This window comes from Corvus brachyrhynchos, unplaced genomic scaffold (assembly GCF_000691975.1).
Source record: "Corvus brachyrhynchos isolate BGI_N302 unplaced genomic scaffold, ASM69197v1 scaffold10, whole genome shotgun sequence".
NCBI lineage: Eukaryota > Metazoa > Chordata > Aves > Passeriformes > Corvidae > Corvus > Corvus brachyrhynchos.
In genome coordinates this window covers 381,721-391,468 of record NW_008236180.1, presented here as the reverse complement: position 1 = coordinate 391,468, position 9,748 = coordinate 381,721, and the positions used below count along the sequence as shown (strand labels likewise).

Here is a 9,748-nt window from a genome sequence, read left to right as displayed (position 1 = left end):
GATAGAGAAAAAAAAAAAAAGGAAAATGGAAGGAAAAAAGGAAGGCTTTTTCTTAAGAGTATGTCTGTCTGCTTTCTAGGATTAGTAAACTGTAGACAGGCTGCCCTGCAGGATCAGTGGAGAGCCAGATGCCAACTCTGCCCAGCAAAAAAAGGATTTAGATTCAGGGTTACATCTCAGCCCCATTACATAAATAAGTATCTGCTGCAAATTTGTGTTTTGAACCAATTTTCCACAAAGTTCAGGGTAAGGGCTTCATATCTGCAGGAATTCTTCAGACCCTGTCCAGCTACTCATCTTTCCCAGATGAGCTAATACCAGCTATCTGCTTCCCTTACAAATGGTGATGCCCATTCTGTGGTTGGAGTTTAATGTTACAGATCAATTTTCAGCTCCCGGCATCAGTTTTACATTTAGACATGCAGGGCAGCTCTGCTGAAGCCTCTCAACTGTTCTGGGTATTCAACAGCCCATATCAGCAAAGCTCTGACCACACTGTTTTCAGTGTATCTGCTCAGTGAGAGTGTTTCCCATATGGAAATGTTTTGTCAAAATAAGGGATTGCTTGGAAAGACACTGGGCTAACCCTGCTGAATATCTGCTTTTCTTTTTCTTAGTTCTCCAGTGTGGAACGTCACTGCTGGTATTTTGGACAGTGACCATAAGGTCATAAGACTGAGAGACTGAGACTCCCTCAGCTCTTTGTTTACCTCTGGAAGACAAAACAATTGATAATTTCACCTAATAAACAAGAGTTTTGTTTAATTCTTTAAAAATGCTGATTTATTTTTGAAGCAGCTAAGTGCATCCCACATGCTTGAGGGTTGCCTGACAGAATATGTTCTCTTGAGCAATGCCATCTCACTCTTATTACAGCAAATCATAGTGTAAGCCTTTTTTCACACAACTAGAGCACATCCCAGGGACACCTGCATATACAGGTGGCTTCTCCAGGCAATTCTGACATCTGGGAGGCCAAGCCAGGGACCCTCCTGCTGCCTACAGAGTCTTGTGTAGGTCCCCTGCTTTATTTCAAGTGGAGCCCAAGAAATGAGGTAAGACAGTAGAAGAGTGAAGGTATTGCCCTCAATGTCTGTGACATTCTCCCACACAAGAACAAACCCATGCCAAAATGAGGGTGTTAAAATGCCCATAAGCACTTGGCCCACATAGAAGTCCTTATCATGCTTTTCCCCTGTGAATCAATCCTTTCAATTAAGGTAGCTGGGGGATATGATGTTTTTATTTGCAATTACAGCTTTAAATTAGGATCAATAGAAGCAGCTACAGCCCTACCATGCCAACAGTCTTGAATGGTTCATAGGTTTTCAGAGAAAACATTTCTAAAATAAACTCATCCATTTTCTATTAAAAATATAATAAAAAGTGATAGGAAAAAGACTTAGTACAAGAGAAAGACTTGAGGAATCTTACTTGGTTTTTGTTTAGTTTTCAGACATCAAGCCAGCAAGACCTTCTTCCCTAGGGTTCTTTCCCTGTGGACTTTCCATGGTCACGTCTGGAATAATGCAGGTGAGCACCAGACCAGGTCAAAGTTGACTCATTCAGAAGAGAAGAAGAAAATACACATCTATTCAGCTATCATCCCCTATTTCTAATTCCTTTAGTGTAAAATTGTGCTTGATAAGAAGCTTCTGCTATAGAAAACTTTTGCTTGAGATATTTTGATAGACTCTTCCAAGTAAGGACTCTGTGTAGCAAAACATGCAATGCTTTCACCTTGCACAAACTGCGATTATAGAAAACAAAAAAGAGTTTACTAAATTGAAATTTTAACACTTTTCTACAGAATTGCAGCTGGTTACCTTAATTTTAAGAAAACAGTCCAAAAAAGGCATAAGCTTGTATCAAATGAGAGCTTTTCTAAGAATGAGATTGCAACAAAAGAACCTATTTTTCATGAGCTTCAAATTTCACAGTATATTTCATGGTTGTTGTACAAGTTGGAGTAATATCTGCTGTGATTTATAGAGGAGCGGCGCTGTAAGAAGCCTCCCTTCTAATTATAACTGGTTATGAGGTACATCACTCATACCAGCCTGAAATTTAGTTCCATCTTGAACATGAGCTTTTTTTTTTCCTGTTTATTGTCACAAACTGGCCACAGAAATGCTGATAAAGACATTACAGAAAACGTTATTAACTTAATCCCTTCCCTGTTGAGGTTCCTTCTTTTAATACAAACTTCTTTCGAGTCTTTGTTTACGCGTTGCAATGTGTCAGGCAGCAAGCATTATGTCTCTTACAGAAAGTTGTGCAATGAAAGCCTTTCCTGTTCCATGGGCTCCATTAGGCAGAACGGCTGACTTTGACAGAATGTACAAAAGAACCTATAAATCCAGTGATTCCCTCCACTTTTACAGGCAGTCTGTGCAAGGGCTTCACACGTAGAGTAGATGTTTCATTTGAATGCAAAACATGCTAAAATTTGTACTGAAAAGCACTTAGGCTTTAAAAACATGCCATAATTCTAAGAAGAAAAATGCCTGACGTTTTCTTTTGGCTGATTTCAAATTCATATATATTTTAAATGATCTATAGAGCCTAAGCTGTGCATTTTATCCAACAGAATGATAACCATTCCCATTCCCCTCCATCTAATCCACGGATGGTCTTGATTTATTGGCCAGTCGTGCATAGTGCACTGTCCCTCAGTATCAGAAACTTGTACTGTAATTTTAATTTTTGTTGTTGCTGCTGCTGCTATCTGGATGCAGGGCTTGCCATAAAGATAGCATGGGCTTACCCTGCAAACATAATTGATGCTATCGAAGATAATGATTTAGGATATCATCCATCTCCAGCACAGCTTGCCATTACACGACTTGTTCTTGCAGGTATCTGATTTGTATCATAGACGAGCTGGCTTGATTGCTGTTTTGCCATAGAGTAATAGTTCCCTGGTTTCCACTGACATGCTGAGTCTCCCTTGATCACTCAGGTGATCAGTCAACACATGAGTTAATTATGGGTGAAGGGGTGTCTGAAGCCCAAAGATCAAAAGATACGCACCAGGTCTTCTCCAAGTCATTATTCACCTTCTTAAGCATCAGGCAGTCAGTTCGGATTCCTGCCTCCTGCACTGTCCTTAAATAAAGTGATATAACAGTAGGAAAGCTGAATTAGAGCCTCTGTAAGAGACAGAATGAAACATTTGATTTCTCCAAAAGAAGAGAAAAAGAAATCCATGTGAGCAAGACTGCCTACATGGGGGAAGTCAGGCGTGCTCACGTTTACTTACCATTTAAAAAAAACCCCAAACAAACATGTAAGTAATCAATGGTAGGTGTTTAGAGGTGGAAAAGCCAATATTTTGCCACAAGGTCCTCACCAGCTTCCCCAGTGAATTTTCTCAGGTTTTAACTGGCATTTCAAGGAAATTATCTCAGATATTGAATCACATATTTACATCCATGCACAAAGAATAGAATTTATTGGCATAAATTAGGAGCTACTGGACAAAATCATTAGAAGCCCTCCTAAAATGTAAAGGAAAAGCAGTTCTCAAAACTTTCTTTGTCTATTTCAACCACCCTCAAAACTCAAATGCATGCATTAATATTGCCAGAAGCTAATTACAAAATTACAATTACTGTGCTGGATCACCTCTGTGAGGTTCGCTCCTTTGGGCCATGCCCTGCATTGCTGTGGGGAATGGGCAGCGCAGCACCATGATCTCCCTCCTGCTTTAAGACCCCGAGAGCCATATGCAACTTGTTGGACAAGCCTGTTGAGCAGATGAGACCTACAGCAGCAAAGAGCTCGTGGTGTTGTGCTGCAGCCACAGGGTTACTTGTGGGGGTAGAAAGAACAATCTCCCCAGCAGTAATTACTTGAACTCACTTGGGTACCAGCTCAACACCTGCACCACTGAGCTACACCTGTATTTGTCCACCAAGACCGGTTTCGCCACCTCTGTGGTTTTCATGTTGCTCTATTAAAGGGAAGACAACTGAGCAGTATGCCTCAAAGGTTTATTTCCTAAAAAAAAAATCATTATTCCTCCACCTGAAGTCACCCTGCCTTTATTTGGGAGGCAAAAGGAACTAAATCACTGAGTTGCAAATTTGAAGAGATACTTCGTAAGGTCAAACACTCAAAGGACTTCAGTGCAAGTGTAACTCAGTGCACACCACTCCACATATGCTTTCTTCCATATGCAAATAGATGCTATGGATGCACAGCCCACTTGCACGTATCTGCACATGCCAAAGGGATTTACACATGTTAATACTTGGAAAGCAAAGTGAGAATGTATATAAAATGGCATGCACAAAGTGCATTCATCCATGTGCATATCCCTCTGGAGGCAGCACTACTTGGATGTGTTTCTAAGTGGAAGAACAGTTAAAAATTGATATGTCACCCTCTCTCCAAAACCTAATGATTACAGTCTGTTAATTACACCGCATCTGCTGGAACTTTCAGCAAATAAATTGTGGACCTGATCTATTATTTATAATACCAACAGAAATTGCAAATAATGTTTTAAAGTCTCCCATATGCAGAGTGGTAGCAGAAGCAAACGATGCCACGTTGTCCCTATCCTGTCACTTCCCCATGTAGGTACCATATATTGTGACAAAGCAGCTATAATAACCTTTTCTAAATTTTACTTTCTGCAGATGGAGAGAAAGCAGTGAGAGAATATAAAGACTCACATAAAGGAAAAGAACACTTTAAAAATGTTCAGAATATCATGTACAATTAGAACCAGAGTAGCTCTGCAACACTGCAGGCCACGTCTTGCTACTGCTTTGAGCCAAGATTCCCACAGCCTGGGATTCCTCGTTGCCTTTGAATGCCCAACAAGTAGGCCTTTGGCAGGGTCTGCTGGGGAGAGAGTTATCTTAGCACCATCATGCCTTGCATTTAGGCTTTAATTGTGGCATCTCTTTTCCTGGTGTGAAATCCATATGGATTCGCCAAATCCCCCTGCTTTTTCAGGCACTTGAACACTGGTACAAATATAGAGTGGCTGATGTGCTCTGCCTTGCACAGAGCTCTGAACCACAGCCACACTTCCCACCACCTCCTGTTCTCTACGAGCAGTACCTGGCGTTAGCACCGCTGTGGTTTCTCCAATAGAACAATTCAGCCTTGAAGCAAATAATTGATTTTTTTTCCTCCCCAACAGCTGGCCCAGGAAACAACGTGAAGTTTGAAAGTCAGGTTGGATCCTCTCTTCCTTGGCTTCCTCAAACCAGTAACAACAACTCCCCAGAGCAAATGGCAATTGTCTGGTGTAAAGTGGAGCAGAATTGCCACCTTCTGCTGTGGAACAGAAACAAGAGCTTTGCACTCATTATTATTACTATGAGACCTGAGCATTAGTTAGCTGGCCTTGTTATACAACTCTAGCCAGCCCACTTATCCACCAGAAAGCAAATAACCACTCAGGCTGAAGTTTATGAAACTTCTGGGCTTCACAAATGTGTTTCGTGGATTTCTGGCAGTTGTCTGAACGTTCACAAATAATGTGATGCCAGTAATCACAGCAAGTCAAAGCTTGACACTTCTATTCATAAATCAGGAGATGTTTTATTTTTACTGCTTGAACATTTCTGTTCCCAAGCACGATTGGATTTGAACCATCAAGCTGGAGGTGAAAGGACCTTTATTTAATGTATTTGTTTAGGTTTATATGAAATATAAAAAAGTGTCTATGCAGGGCTCTAGTCACCTTTCCCATATATTAAAAAAACCAGGCCAACTCACACAGACAAAAATAAACTTAGTAACTTTCAAAAGGAAAGAAGGCACAAAAAAAGCCTCTTGGGCAGAGACCTCAAATCTTTCTATATAAACCAAACACTTTTGCAGACACTATTTCTCTCATCTCCAGAGCCTGGGACATGAAGAGATGTGTCCCTCAGGTCAGCAGAATTGGGACTCTCCCAGGTCAGGGTGGAAAGAGAGCATTCAGTCCTGCTGCTGCCGAGCAGATCTATCCAGTATTTTCTCCCTTAAACCAAGAGGACTTCAGCCAAAACGCCTCTGTGGCTTGCAGCTGCAGCAGTATCACTAGGGAGACAGAGCAATCCATTAAGCAAAGAGAATCCAAGATCCAAGACTTGATGCCAAGAATCTATTTCAGCCTCCCCTGCAAGCCCACAGACACAGGGCAGGTCCTGCAGCACCACTGGTGAGTGCTGGGGCTGGAAACTCCCACTCATCGCTCCATGGACACAGACAGCATCCACATCCCACCCTGCCCAATGCTCCCCTCCATGCACTGCACCTGCCCCCAGGGCCCCCTGGCACGGGGATTTCTCCACTCATACATTGTGAAGTAGTTTCATTCAACCAATTCCTCCTTCCACGGTCAGAAAATTAAGTAAAGTTGTTACTCAGAGAGTAGAATGCAGAAGAGAAAACCAGCCTAAGTACTTTGAAGTCTAAATTAAAACAAATCCATTAGGATTTTCTTCCACAAGGCAGATGGCCCCTGCAGGCCAGGTTGTGTCCTTCTGCTGCTGGCACCAGCCAAGAGCACCATCCACTGTCCCACTGAACATCCTCTTTCCTTTCAGTCTCCTTTTAGAGTGGGGAGAGGTACACGTGGGGAGGCAGGGACAGAGGAGGGAGACATATCCTTGTAAAATTGGCTTTTCTCCTCATATGGTCAGAATGCACAAATCTTTTAGTGACAGCTTGGTCTCTTCAGAGACAATCCCAATTCTCCTGGAGAAACATCCCTTCCAAAGTAAACACAGAAGTGACAGAGGATCAGCTCTTTACTCTTTTGAATGCTGCAGAAAGGAAGCACCCAAAAGGCTGCAAGCAGTTGTCACTCTGACACGCTGTAGGTGATATTTTTCAACACATCTATGCAAAACCAAAACACCATGTCCATGCTTTTTCACTTGAAGCTGGCAACTTTTGGAAAGGTTTCTATTCAAAACATTGAGCTGAGGTTCCTCTTGGACAAGAATTGCCAGCAGGAGACAAGTTGAAGGAAGACCAAACCTGTCCCTTCCATCCACCCTGCCTCTCAGCAAGGGCTGCATCCCATCAGCAGCTGCCTGAGGTGTGGGGACGCTGCATGCAGGAAAAAGAACTCCTTCCCTGAGGTTCTGCTCTAGCCAGAGTAGATTTGGATAAGGATCAGGATCCACTGCAATGAGGCATGTAGAGCACAGTCAAACTTCCTCCCCTCCAAGCATCCAAAAAGCAACCTGACCAGATTTTCTCCTGGACAACTCAGCATGTGAACGGGCCAGTTAATCAAAACCACCTCCCAACTGCAATGACATCCTGCTGCCTTCTGACACTTGCCACTTCCATAACACCATTTACAGCTCCATTGTTGTAACAGGAAGCCCTGAGGAGGAACTGGCTCCTACAACATGTTGCCATCACATTTTAGCCAAGGCTGAATGTAGGTGCAAATCTCTCTACAAAATACAGCAGAGATCTATTAAAGGCATAATTTCCCTGGCACCAAAATGTTATTCTTTTAGCAGGTCTGCTTCTTCCCTGGGATTCTGATGAAGTGTGCTCTGCTGTACTACGAAATACACCATGTTTGGGTGTGATACACAGAAAACATCTTTGTTTAACACAGCTTATCTTTTTTCATGTCACTTTTCTCTTGGATTTCTTTTCTGTGCACTGGAAACACATTATTGTGACAGTTACACTCCTTTACTGGGAGGCTTTGCTATGTCACCTGCAGTGTCAGAGGCAGGACCAGATTCTCCCCAAAACACAGGCTGGGCAGTTTGATACAACAGAAAGGAATATAGAACAAATAAAGAACCAGGAAAAGCAATACAACACTCCTGTCCAAGTGGGCTACAGGGGCATTTTCCAGCCTGAAACACAGGTCTGCAAAAAAACAAATAAAAACCCCAAATAACAAAAACAAGGAAAAAAACCCCCAAAAACCCAAAAACTAAACTGCTATTTCCTCTATGATGCTCATTCTTCCCTTTCTCCACACTTACCAGAGTTAGCATGAGAGCTCAAGAAATCCAGGAATACCACCAGCACATCCACTTTGCTAGGAAGAGGCAATGTGGTAACAAAGCACAAACTAACCCCGCCAATCTGGAGTACGTTCCTCTCACAACTGTCACTCTTGTAATTTCTTCCAGATCCTTCAGAAACTGCAAAGAGGAACACATGGTAAATAAAACTGCTTGGCAGAGAAGGATTCATTTTGCTGCTTCATTGTGACCTTCTGCAAACACCTGGCAGGATGAAGTCCCATGAGATACTTGCTCTGATAGCTCCCCACTGCTGCACTCAGTGTGGTGAACTGGTTCAGCAAAGCTCTACCAAGAGCTGGGTGGGACAGAGAGATTTCTCTCTTTTGGCAGGAGCAAACTGTCAGAGCAGCTCAGCCACTTCACACAACCTGCCCCATGGCTGCCTTCATTGGAACAGGCAATGTTCCCAATCCCCAAGCCTTTATGCATCCTTGTTTCCATCAGCAATGCTCCCTGAGCAGCTCAGCATCTGGGCATGTCCCCACTTGAGCTGGGCTGCACACCCAGCTCAGCCCAGCTCTGCTTGCACTCCACAAAGCAGGCATTCATCTCCCTCAAAGCCTTGCAGGAGCTGCAGGTGAGTGCCAAGCACTCCCAGGTGGGGTGTGCTCCTCCCAGAGCCCACTGCTGGGTCTCCTCTCAGGCCAAACCACACCCCAGAAATGCCACTGATGCTTCACTGAACTACTCGGCAGCTCCTGCACTCCTGCAGAAATTCCACTTCGCAACCAGACAGCTTCAAATTAACACTTCCCATATCCTCAAAAGGTGCTGCAATTTTCTGGATGCCTGCTCTTCTCCTCTCCTCCTGTCAAAACCTCACTGCTTCACAGGAAGGGTTCAAATTTCATTGGGTGAATGGGCAGAGAAAACACCATGATTTTCTTTCATCTCATTATGATGATGCTCACTCAGGGATTCCTGCTATTGCCCTATTTTCTGTAAATAATATAATGTGAAAGATGGGAGCCATTCTTAAGACAGATCATGTCACAACTTATGTACCTTTCTGCTTTGAGCAAAGGCAGATTACCCTGAACTTCTTTGGCAACACCACAAACCTCTAAAAGGAAGGATGGACTGAAGTTCCTTTTAGAACAGCCTAGGAAAGTCAGAATTTCTTTTTTCCTGGATTTTATCTCCAAGTCCCTTGTACTCAAATTGAGAGACCTGAGTAGCTGATTGAGGTCCCAAATTCTGGATGAGGTTAAGGGGTTGTAGTGCCAAAGTCACTGTTCACCCTTGACTCTTTTGGTATCTGCTTGAGTTTTCTGAGCCTAGTGGCTTAAACCAGTCATGTGTTTTCCCCAGAGGGATATTCAGCAGGGAACCAGCATCTGACAAGCAAATTCACCTAGTCCAGAGGCCAAGCCAACACTTTGATAGCAAAAAGATTGGGTTCAAATCCAAATTTGGGGCCCCAATTCATTCAACAGTGGCTGAATTTGTGACTTCCCCCTGTACCTCACTCCCTCCTAAGCAGAGTACACAGTGGATCATACTTTCAGGATTGCTTTATGGAAAAGTTATATTAAGGGTAATTCAGGTGCTTCTGGTAAAGACCAGGCCAGCAGCTGAGGCAGGAGGCAGGTGTGTTACAAACTTCCTTCCCACAGCCCTCAGCACAAGGGACTTTCCATGTCTGCTGTTGGATTTCAGATTCATTAAAGCCAGGCAGGAAGACATGGCTCATATGCACACAGTGCTTTTCCCGCTGATCAATAAACTTCCTT

At 43.2% G+C, this 9,748-nt stretch overlaps 1 long non-coding RNA gene across 8 annotated transcripts in view; it reads right to left on the bottom strand.

Moving 5' to 3' along the window:
* The window catches only part of LOC108446335, a 129,580-nt gene extending 120,982 nt beyond the window's left edge, over positions 1-8,598 (bottom strand). For 5 of the 8 annotated variants that reach the window (XR_001861502.1, XR_001861499.1, XR_001861500.1 and 2 more), the window contains exons 1-5: positions 8,217-8,598; positions 7,971-8,132; positions 5,077-5,295; positions 3,034-3,108; positions 1,435-1,519 (exon numbers count right to left, since the gene is read on the bottom strand). This is a non-coding gene — a long non-coding RNA (uncharacterized LOC108446335). The remainder of the gene's footprint in view (positions 1-1,434; positions 1,520-3,033; positions 3,109-5,076; positions 5,296-7,970; positions 8,133-8,216) is intronic. The other 3 variants (XR_001861504.1, XR_001861505.1, XR_001861508.1) reach the window with 1 other exon arrangement.
* Between the last annotated feature and the right edge of the window lie 1,150 nt (positions 8,599-9,748).